The following is an 11,969-nucleotide window of genomic DNA, read 5'->3' as shown; positions in this document are numbered from 1 at the left end:
ATCAAGACATCAGGACAGGCTGCGCCCCTCAAGACCCCAAGGCGAAGAGCCGCCTCCTGGGGAGTCTACGGCAAGGCGGCCGTCTGCCCGCTCACGGCCGAGTCCCAGGGACGACTTCTAGAGAAGCCGGCTTTGGGGAGTCGGCCGGTGACTCCAACAAACCCTGACCTCATCAAGGGGGATGGGGCAGGGGCGTGGCTACAATGAAGCCCACTCCCCGCCCCTTACCAAGGGCAGGCATGGCTATAGCGCGTCGTACTTGGGAAGATCTCCCCGCGGCGTGGCACTGTTGCCCGGCCGGCCCTGACATCAGCACCACTGTACCTGGTCCTGCGCCCACGACGGCTTGTCTGTACGGCCTGGAGACAGCAGGGCCCACCAGCCAGCGAGACCTCGAGAGACGGCGGGAGCTCCGCCAGTCGGACCCAACGGGAGTCGGCCCGGGGGAGTCAGCCGAGCCCTCCCCCGGGGCCCACGCGCCATTAATCAAGAAGAGATGGGGAGTGGCCACAGTGATCGCCCGCCAGGCGGCGGGGCTGTTGCCATGACCCTACGACCAAGCTTGCATCATCAGGAGCACGACTACAGTAATCAGCATCCGGCAAGACCCGCCCGCGGCGGACGCGGCCTGTCGGCTCCGTACCAGACCAGTCGGCGGGCCCCAGCAGCCGGTGGAGAAGTCGGAGGTCGGAGACACTGACGGCTGGGCCCACACCCAGTCACATTACCATTGTACCCCTGGGGGGGTAGGCCTATATAAACCCCCCAGGGCACCCATGCAAAGGGTTGGATCCCAGAAGTTCTATACCTCACCAGATAGAGGGAGAGAGCTAGCCCTGCCCTCTCCTACCACCATACACAGCTCAAGGAGCAACCATGTAAACCCTTTACTATAGTGATCATGCGGAGACCCCGCATAGCAGTAGGGGTATTATCTCCCCGGAGAGCCTCGAAGCTGGGTAAGATTCGCCGGCGTGCATGTCTTCGCCTCATCCCGTTTCCAGGCACCGGCGATGTTCTACTCACCCCCACCATGATAAGCTATCCGTTGGCATATGTCGCACCAAACCCCCGACATATCCCCTTGTACAATATCATTGTATTATAAAAATAATGTGCCAAGGTTTTCCTTTAGGATGTTTACAATGCTTGTTGGTTTGTGCGGTGCAGGACAGAAACTTTGTCTGTAGTGCAGGATTTTACGTTTTTTACTGGAATGTCAAATGGTTCTGATTCTTGTTGCACTGTCTTTATATACAAATTGTTTATTTTTCCTAAATTTGGCAGAATTTTTCAAGTATCATAAGTATGGTGAATGTTCATATTATTACAGACTGTTCTGTTTTTGACAGATTCTGTTTTTGATGCATAGTTTGCTTGTTTTGTCGAAACTATCAATTTATATCAGTGGATTTAGCCATGAAAAAGTTATATTACAGTATAAACAATGCAAAAACAAAATATTAATTGGTTTGCAACAGTACTTAGAGTAGTGATTTGCTTTATTATACTAACGGATCTTACCGAGTTTTCTGTTGGAGTTTTGTGTGGATGAAGTGTTCGATGATCGAGAAGGTCTCGATGTGAGAAGAAGGAAGAGAGGCAAGAGCTCAAGCTTGGGGATGCCCGAGGCACCCCAAGTAAATATTCAAGGAGAGTCAAGCGTCTAAGCTTGGGGATGCCCTGGAAGGCATCCCCTCTTTCTTCAACAAGTATCGGTATGTTTTCGGATTAGTTTCGTTCATGCGATATGTGCAATCTTGGAGCGTCTTTTGCATTTAGTTTTCAATTTTTTCTTTTATGCACCATGCTGGTATGATATGGTCCTTGGTTGATTTATAGAATGCTCTTTGCACTTCACTTATATCTTTTGAGTATGACTTTATAGAATGCTTCATGTGCTTCACTTATATCATTTGAAGTTTGGATTGCCTGTTTTTCTTTACATAGACAACCGCCATTTGTAGAATGCTATTTTGCTTCACTTATACTTGTTAGAGCGTGGGCATATCTTTTGTAGAAAGAATTAAACTCTCTTGCTTCACTTATATCTATTTAGAGAGATGACCGGAACTGGTCATTCACATGGTTAGTCATAAAATCCTACATAAAACTTGTAGATCACTAAATATGATATGTTTGATTCCTTGCAACAGTTTTGCAATATAAAGATGGTGATATTAGAGTCATTCTAGTGGGTAGTTGTGGATTGTAGAAATACTTGTGTTGAGGTTTGTGATTCCCGTAGCATGCACGTATGGTGAACCGTTATGTAACGAAGTCGGAGCATGAGGTATTTGTTGATTGTCTTCCTTATGAGTGGCGGTCGGGGACGAGCGATGGTCTTTTCCTACCAATATATCCCCCTAGGGGAATGCGTAGTAGTATTTTTCTTCAAGGGCTAATAAACTTTTGCAATAAGTATATGAGGTCTTTATGACTAATGTGAGTCCATGGATTATACCCACTCTCACCCTTCCATCATTGCTAGCCTCTTCGGTACCGTGCATTGCCCTTTCTCACCTCGAGAGTTGGTGCAAACTTCGCCGGTGCATCCAAACCCTGTGATACGATACGCTCTATCACACATAAACCTCCTTATATCCTCCTCAAAACAGCCACCATACCTACCTATTATGGCATTTCCATAGCCATCCCGAGATATATTGCCATGCAACTTTCATCATCGTCTATACATGACTTGAGCATTTATTGTCATATTGCTTTGCATGATCGTAAGATAGCTACCATGATGTTTTCATGGCTTGTCCGTTTTTATGTCAATGCTACGCTAGATCATTGCACATCCCGGTACACCGTCAGAGGCATTCATATAGAGTCATATCTTTGTTCTAGTATCGAGTTGTAATATCGAGTTGTAAGTAAATAAAAGTGTGATGATCATCATTATTAGAGCATTTCCCCATCAAAAAAAGAGAGGCCAAAGAAGCCTAAATAAAAAAAGGGGCCAAAGAAGCCCGCAAAAAAGGGAGGCAATGTTACTATCCTTTTACCACACTTGTGCTTCAAAGTAGCACCATGTTCTTCATATAGAGAGTCTCTTGAGTTATCACTTTCATATACTAGTGGGAATTTTCGTTATAGAACTTGGCTTGTATATTCCAACGATGGGCTTCCTCAAATGCCCTAGGTCTTCATGAGCAAGCAAGTTGGATGCACACCCACTTAGTTTCAGTTTGAGCTTTCATATACTTATAGCTCTAGTGCATCCGTTGCATGGCAATCCCTACTCCTCACATTGACATCAATTGATGGGCATCTCCATAGCCCGTTGATTAGCCGCGTCCATGTGAGACTTTCTCCTTTTTTGTCTTCTCCACATAACCCCCATCATCATATTCTATTCCACCCATAGTGCTATATCCATGGCTTGCGCTCATGTATTGCGTGAGGGTTGAAAATGCTGAAGCGCGTTAAAAAGTATGAACCAATTGCTCGGCTTGTCATCGGGGTTGTGGATGATGTGAATATTTTGTGTGGTGAAGATGGAGCATAGCCAGACTATATGATTTTGTAGGGATAACTTTCTTTGGCCTTGTTATTTTGAAAAGACATGATTGCTTTATTAGTAGGCTTGAAGTATTATTGTTTTTATGTCAAATGATAGACTATTGCTTTGAATCACTCGTGTCTTAATATTCATGCCATGATTAGACATATGATCAAGATTATGCTAGGTAGCATTCCACATCAAAAATTATCTTTTTTATCATTTACCAGTCGAGGATGAGAAGGAATTAAGCTTGGGGATGCTGATATGTCTCCGTCGTATCTATAATTTTTGATTGTTCCATGCCAATATTATTCAACTTTCATACACTGTTTGGCAACTTTTTATACTATTTTTAGGACTAACATACTGATCCAGTGCCCAGTGCCAGTTCCTGTCTGTTGCATGTTTTTGGTTTCGCAGAATATCCATATCAAAAGGAGTCCAAACGGGATAAAAACGGACAGATCTTATTTTTGGAATATTTGGAAAATCTGGGAAAAAGATCAACGCGAAACGGTGTCCGAGGTGGCCACGAGGCAGGTGCCCACGCCCTCCCCAGGAGGGCGCGCCCCCACCCTCATGGGCCACCCTTAAGGCGGTCGATGCCCTTCTTCGGCCGCAATAAAGCTAATTTTTGGAAAAAAATCACGGCGAAGGTTTCAGTCCAATCGGAGTTACGGATCTCCGGATATAAAAGAAACGGTGAAAGGGCAGCAGAACTGAATGCAAAAACAGAGAGAGATAGAGAGATAGATCCAATCTCGGAGGGGCTCTCGCCCCTCCCACGCCATGGAGGCCATGGACCAAAGGGGAAACCCTTCTCCCATCTAGGGAGAAGGTCAAGGAAGAAGAAGAAGGAGGGGGGCTCTCTCTCCCCCTCGCTTCCGGTGGCGCCGGAACGCCGCCGGGGGCCATCATTATCACCGCAATCTTCACCAACACCTCCGCCATCTTCACCAACATCTCCATCACCTTCCCCCCTCTATCTATAGCCGTCCAGTCTCCCGCAACCCGCTGTACTCTCTACTTGAACATGGTGCTTTATGCTCCATATTATTATCCAATGATGTGTTGCCATCCTATGATGTCTGAGTAAATTTTTGTTGTCCTATCGGTGGGTGATGAAATGCTATCATTGATTTAATTTTCTTGTGGTTATGTTGCTGTCCTTTGGTGCCCATCATATGAGTGCGCGCATGGATCACACCATAGGGTTAGTTGTATGTTGATAGGACTATGTATTGGAGGGCAAGGGTGACAGAAGCTTCAGCCTAGCATAGAAATTGATGCATACGGGATTGAAGGGGGACCAATATATCTTAATGCTATGGTTGGGTTTTACCTTAATGAATGTTAGTAGTTGCGGATGCTTGCTAATAGTTCCAATCATAAGTGCATAAAATTCCAAGTAAGGGATGACATGCTAGCAGTGGCCTCTCCCACATAATACTTGTTATCGGTCTAGTGAAGTAGTTAATTGCTTAAGGGACAATTTTGCAACTCCTACCACCACTTTTCCACACTCGCTATATTTACTTTATTGTGTCCTTACTTACAACAGCCCCTAGTTTTTATTTACGTGCTCTTTATTTTCTTGCAAGCCTATCCAACAACACCTACAAAGTACTTCTAGTTTCATACTTGTTTCCGGTAAAGCGAACGTCAAGTGTGCGTAGAGTTGTATCGGTGGTCGATAGAACTTGAGGGAATATTTGTTCTACCTTTAGCTCCTCGTTGGGTTCGACACTCTTACTTATCATAAACTATTGCGATCCCCTATACTTGTGGGTTATCATGAACTGTTTGTGATGGGCCGCGCATCATACATGTTCTATAATAGTGAAGCGTTTGTGATGGACCGCGCATCGTAAACGTAGCACTACAGAATACCGACTGCGATGGCAATGCAAGCAGAAACGAGTAGGGGTACTGTAGGGGCCCTATTGTGACAGCCTGATTTTTGGCCCTTTCTTTTTCTTTTGTTTTTCTGAGGTTTTTTCCTGAGATTTCCTTTTTCCATGGCTATGTGGTCTGGAAACTGAAGAAGATGAACTCTTCTTTGCTTCCATAGTGGCTTGTCATTCCCAAATCCTTCCCTAGACCCTGTCATTTTCATCCTAGCCCAAATCCCAATATTCTTTTTATTGGGAATATTCCTTTTCTATTAAAGGAATAACTCAAATTTCCCTAGGTTGTGATGCAACCTTTATTTCCATCACTCCTACAATTCCCAAATAATTCTCATAAATTTTTTGGGTCATATCTTTCTCAAATATGGCAAAATATTTCATTTGTCATGTTTATCATCATGCTCAAATAATTCATTTCCTATTATGCCCTAAATGGCACATTGTGAAGCAAGTTCTATTTTCCTTTTCTCAATTAACATCAAACTCCTTGGACACCTTTTCCTGTCCATATCATTGCCACATGCCAAAATGCAACCTCATTTGCCTAGTAATTATTTAATTATGATTTTCCAAAGTTTCTATCCAGAAAGAAGCTTTGTGAAGGAGGTGCAAGCTAGGCATATCCAAATGAGTTGCCATTTTGCATGATCCCTCATATAATAATATCATAGCACTCCACCAAAGTAGAACTCATGTCATGCCTAGCTCATCTTCAATTCTTTGATTCTGTCCAAAATTTCAGTTTGTGAAGCAAGTATATTTAATCTTGCTCCATTATGGCTGCCAATTGTTCTAGGCCTTCTATTATCCATATAACATACCTCCACCCATTTTGGGCATGGTTCATCAAGCCATTATTCCTCTAGAATTTTTGCAAGTTTCTGTCCAGAGGAGATTTTTGTGAAGCAAGTACCAGTTTGGCTTGGCCAATTGGTATGAGACTTTTTGAGCATCTTCATAGGACCAAATAACTCTACCTTGCCCAATTTGAGCTCAATTTGACACTCCATGTGAGTGCACCTTCCTGATCAAGTTTCTAGACCAGATTATGCAGTTGCAAAGCATGTGCATTAAATCTTGGTCCATTTCCTGCCAAACTCCCCAGTATGGTAGTTCTTCCTAAGCTAATCACCCCAGACAACTCGTTTGCCTCTAATCTCACCTTAGTTGATCACGGTTTCATGATCAAGTTTACTACAGTAAACTTCAGAGCTCACTTACCATTTAACCACAACGTCTTTAACCGAGATACCACCTCCGTTGCAACCTACCCAGGAAGGACTAAACCCAAGACATCATTTGGCATCGCTTGTGACACTGTGTGCACCAGTGCACGTGGTGACCACCTCTCTGGCATGCCATGGGCGCGAGCTGGATGGTTTCTTGCTCGGGCCCCTCCCCCTCTCGTCGGCTTCGCGCACGTGAGCGTGTCCAGCAGATAGCCCTCGTCGTCGCCCACTCCCTGGACCCCTCTCCCCCTCCGTCCGCTTGCTCACCGACGCTCACCGCCGCGTGACCACGGGCGAACAGTGGACATTTGGTTCTGTTCGTCGTCGTCTTCTTCCTCCCCGTGCTCCGTGGGCTCCCTCTGACCCGTGGGCTCCTTCCTGTGTCTCCCTGTCGCCTTCCCCCAAGCTCGAGCGAGCGCACACGCGTTCGCGGCGACGCCAGCGTGACACTCCCTCGCCACGCCTATATATAGCCCACCCCAAGCCGTTCGACCTCACCACCAGCCTTGCCTCGCTCCACTACTCCTCCCCAGCCACTCGCCCAAGACCCGGAGCCCCTCCTCGCTGCTCTAGGCCGCCGTGGCCGCCGCCTCTGCCCCTCCTTGATTCGGGCAAGCCGTGCCTCTTCCCTTCCTCTCTCCATCACCACTAGCTCCCCTGAGCTCCGACCAGCTCTCCCATGCTTTTCCCTCATCACAAGAGCAACCCAATGCCCTGAACCCACTCGTGCCCGAAAGCCACCCCGCCGGAGTCCAAACTGCCGTCGCCTCGACCCGTCCCGGCGGCCGCGACCTGTCCCTCTGGATGCGGCTCTACTCGACGAGCTCATCCATGGGCGGAGCCTCGCCGGAGGTGCCCTGTAGCCCCGGCGGCCGACGCCTGAGTGCTCGGCCTCCTCTGCTCTGCGGGCGCGCGTCGGGGAAGAAGAGGAGGAGCGGGAGGAGGGAGTTGACCGAGTGCGTGGACCCCACGGCCCCACCAGTCAGTGACCCGGGGGGTTGACCCTGCTGACGCTGACGTGGCAAGTGGAGACGTATTTGGACGTGTGCGTTTTGCATCAGTAGAAAGCATATCGCGTGAAGTGCGCTTCCTCTCTGGGTAAGCGTATTTCGTTTGTTCTTCGGGCGCAAATGCGCTTTACTCTCAGGAAAGCGTATTTTTCGAAATCTGCTTCTGCCTTATCCACTCAGGGACTTGTTTGTGATGATATTTTTGCAGATTAGTCCTTGAACTTCCTCACCTCACAACTTTTTACTTGTAACTCCAAATGAGGTGATTCCAAAGCCCATTTCTTCATCTCGTCGAGCCCGTTCTATTGGTCACACTTTCTCCATGTGTTAAAATTCTGAAAATGACCATTTTTCCCTTGCACGTAAACAGCCCCTTTAGGAGAGAACTGTTTCCGGCAAATCTTTTCGCGGCTTCACCGCACTTCTTCTCGGTGCCTTCTTCACCCCAGGCAAGCCACAATACCCACTTGCATGATAGTAATGCAGTAGCCATGGTTTATGATACGTCTCCAACGTATCTATAATTTTTGATTGCTCCATGCTATGTTATCTACTGTTTTGGGCAATATTGGGCTTTATTATCCACTTTTATATTATTTTTGGGACTAACCTATTAACCGGAGGCCCAGCCCAGATTTGCTGTTTTATGCCTATTTCAGTGTTTAGAGGAAAAGGAATATCCAACGGAGTCGAAACGGAACGAAATCAACTGGAGAAGTTATTTTTGGAAGGAAACCTACCGGATAGACTTGGACCCTACGTCAGGAGACGAGGGAGGTGCTCACGAGGGTGGGGGGCGCACCCCCCTGCCTCGTGGGGCCCCCGTAGTTCCACCGACATACTCCCTGCACCCATATATACCTACGTATCCTAAAATTTCTAGAACAGAGATTAGATCTGGAGTTCCACCGCCGCAAGCCTCTGTAGCCACCAAAAACCAATCGGGACCCTGTTCCGGCACCCTGCGGGAGGGGGGATCCCTCATCGGTGGCCATCTTCATCATCCCGGCGCTCTCCATGACGAGGAGGGAGTAGTTCACCCTCGGGGCTGAGGGTATATAGCAGTAGCTATGTGTTTGATCTCTCTCTCTCTCTCTCGTGTTCTTGATTTGGCACGATCTTGATGTATCACGAGCTTTGCTATTATAGTTGGATCTTATGTTTCTTCTCCCCCCTCTTCTCTCTTGTAATGGATTGAGTTTCCCTTTGAAGTTATGTTATCGGATTGAGTCTTTAAAGATTTGAGAACACTTGATGTATGTCTTGCGTGGGATAACCGTGGTGACAATGGGTTATTCTATTGATCCACTTGATGTATGTTTTGGTGATCAACTTGCGGGTTTTGTGACATTGGGAACCTATGCATAGGGGTTGGCACACGTTTCCATCGTGATTCTCCGGTAGAAACTTTGGGGCACTGTCGGTGTCAAAACTGGCGGATCTCGGGTAGGGGGTCCCGAACTGTGCGTCTAGGCAGATGGTAACAAGAGACAAGGGACACGATGTTTTTACCCAGGTTCGGGCCCTCTCGATGGAGGTAAAACCCTACTCCTGCTTGATTAATATTGATGATATGGGTAGTACAAGAGTAGATCTACCACGAGATCAGAGAGGATAAACCCTAGAAGCTAGCCTATGGTATGATTGTTCTTCGTCCTACGGACTAAAACCCTCCGGTTTATATAGACATCGGAGAGGGCGAGGGTTACACAGAGTCGGTTACAATGGGAGGAGATCTACATATCCGCATCGCCAAGCTTGCCTTCCACGCCAAGGAAAGTCCCATCCGGACATGGGACAAAGTCTTCAATCTTGTATCTTCACAGTCCAGGAGTCCGGCCAAAGGTTATAGTCCGGCTATCTGGACACCCCCCTAATCCAGGACTCCCTCAGTAGCCCCTGAACCAGGCTTCAATGACGACGAGTCCGACGCGCAGATTGTCTTCGGCATTGCAAGGCGGGTTCCTCCTCCAAATACTCCATAGAAGATTTTGAACACAAGGTTAGTGTCCGGCTCTGCAAAACAAGTTCCACATACCACCGCAGAGAGAATATTATTTACACAAATCCAATCTGCTGACATATTCTGTAGTGTGTCACCACACCACAGCCAAGCCTTTATTCGAATCGTTTTTACTGTCCCACCTCAGCATGTTTTTCGAGGCGGTTTCCTTGGCACGTCCAGTCGAAGACTCGAAGTAGAGATCGTGTCCCCCTTTGTTTACTGGATTCTCATCAATACGGACCTGGGTAACCCAGTCGTGCCCGTTGGTACGCATCCTCGATCAAAGGTGAATCCCAAACGGTCACAGAGAGGGCTCTTGGTATTCAACCTCTTATAAAGAGACCAAGGCCTTACTTCTTTCTTTCAATCTCAATCGAGTTCGCCCTTCGCCTCGAGTTCCAACACCCAAGGCCCCAGATTTCAGGCGCTTCGGACCTACGATGATGCCTGGTTCCGACCTTCGAGGCCAATGGACGCCTTCCTCCGTCATGGAGGAAGACGTGCTAAAGCTGAGAGAGGCCATGTTCTTGACCGGCAAAATCTCGCATAGGCTGCCTGCTTCAGGGCAGGTCATTCCCACTCCCAAGCCTGGTGAGAGCGTGGTGTTCGTGTCTCACTTCCTTCGGGGGCTAGGCTTCCCAACGTATCCCTTCGTGAGGGGGCTCATGTTTTATTATGGGCTGGAATATCACGACTTGGCTCCGGAGTCCATCCTCTGCATCTCATCGTTCATTGTCGTGTGCGAAGCCTTCCTCCGTATTACTCCTCACTTCAGACTATGGCTTAAGACCTTTAAAGTAGAGCCGAAGATGATTGAGGGGCAGCACGCGGAGTGCGGAGGCGCTGTTATAAGCAAGAATGCTGATGCTCCATGGCCCGAGGGCTCTTTTCAAGAGGAGTCCAGCTTATGGCAACAAGAGTGGTTTTATATCACAGTTCCCAGGGGCACCAAGTGGGTGGCGCCACCTGCTTTTCGCTCGGGTCCCCCACCACGGCTAGCGTCATGGGTCAATAAGGGGCTGGACTGGGGGCCGGCAAAGGACATGCCCCTGTTGCAGGGCCGCATCCGAGATCTCCTAGAAAGGGACATCGGTCTGGTCGTGGTGACACAGGTTATGCTAATTCGCCGAGTTCTCCCCTGCAAACGTCGCCCCCTCCGCCTGTGGGAGTTCAACCTGGAGGGACCGTGAGCTCTCCAACATTTTCTTGGCATGACGCCTGTGGAGATGTACAAATTGTTCTTTGGACCACAAGTAGTGTGTCTGGATACTACGAAGGACGCAGGTCTAAGCTGCAATTGTCCGGATACTCAAGTAAGTAGCCCTGTGCCCGGACATACCTTCCATTCCTTTATCACAAAATTACCCTAAAAAGAGTTGTCCTTGAAACAGGAGTGGGTAGTGAAGGCGAAGTTAATCAGGTGTCCAGCCCCCCTTCCTGAGACCTCGCCGGATCCCGTGTTGACCAGGATGCTGGAGATTGTGCCTCTGGAAGAGAACGAAGGGGGGGGGGAAGAAGGCTACCGCCTCCTCGAAGGAGGCAGTTAGGGAAGGAGGAATCGAAAATTCCTCTACCTAGGGGAAGAAGAGGACCGCCTCTGAAGACTCGAAGACCATGGTCTCAAAGCGGGGGAAGAAATCTTCGCTAGAGGGTCCTGCGCCGAGGGATACCTCGGCCGTACTATGCCCCCAAGGGGATCAGCCCTCTACCGAGCCGTAAGTAGAGAGGGGAGGTTTAAAATGAGAGGGATCCTTATTTCATCTCTGAGGAAAATAACCGATTTTTTACCTTGTAGTTCGGATCTCAGCCCTTCTCAGCAGAGCTCATCTTCAGGGGATCTTCTCCCAGAGATGACGAGGCGGGCGACCCTGAGGTGTCGTCACGGAAGGTTTCTCCTAATCCGGCAGGGCCGGACGGCAGTCATAGGGCCCCCCAAAGCTCTCCAAGTCCAGCCTTTGAGAAAAGCCAGCGAACGAGTCTGGCACCGCCTGGTGCACAATCAGAGGAGCTGAGGGATCTGCTAGGGCGAGCGTCTATCTCAGAGGAGCACCGTGCGTTGATGGGTATGATGATTGAAAGGATTTCGTCCGCGGAAAGCGGGTTGCACGAGGCCGTCAGGAGTTTACTGAAGGCTTTGAGGTACGCGAAGTGATGTACCTTTTGACAGTTCCGCATATATAAGATGCGCCCTGTATAGATAGTAGCCCCTGAGACTCTGTGTGTTGCGGAAAACGGCAGCACGCAGAGGATCATAGTCCCAAGTATGAATTTGCCGCCTTCCAATGCAGGTGGCGAGGTGTC

This window comes from Triticum dicoccoides, chromosome 3A (assembly GCF_002162155.2).
Source record: "Triticum dicoccoides isolate Atlit2015 ecotype Zavitan chromosome 3A, WEW_v2.0, whole genome shotgun sequence".
NCBI lineage: Eukaryota > Viridiplantae > Streptophyta > Magnoliopsida > Poales > Poaceae > Triticum > Triticum dicoccoides.
The sequence above is the reverse complement of the archived record's forward strand: the minus strand, read 5'-3'. Positions refer to the sequence as shown.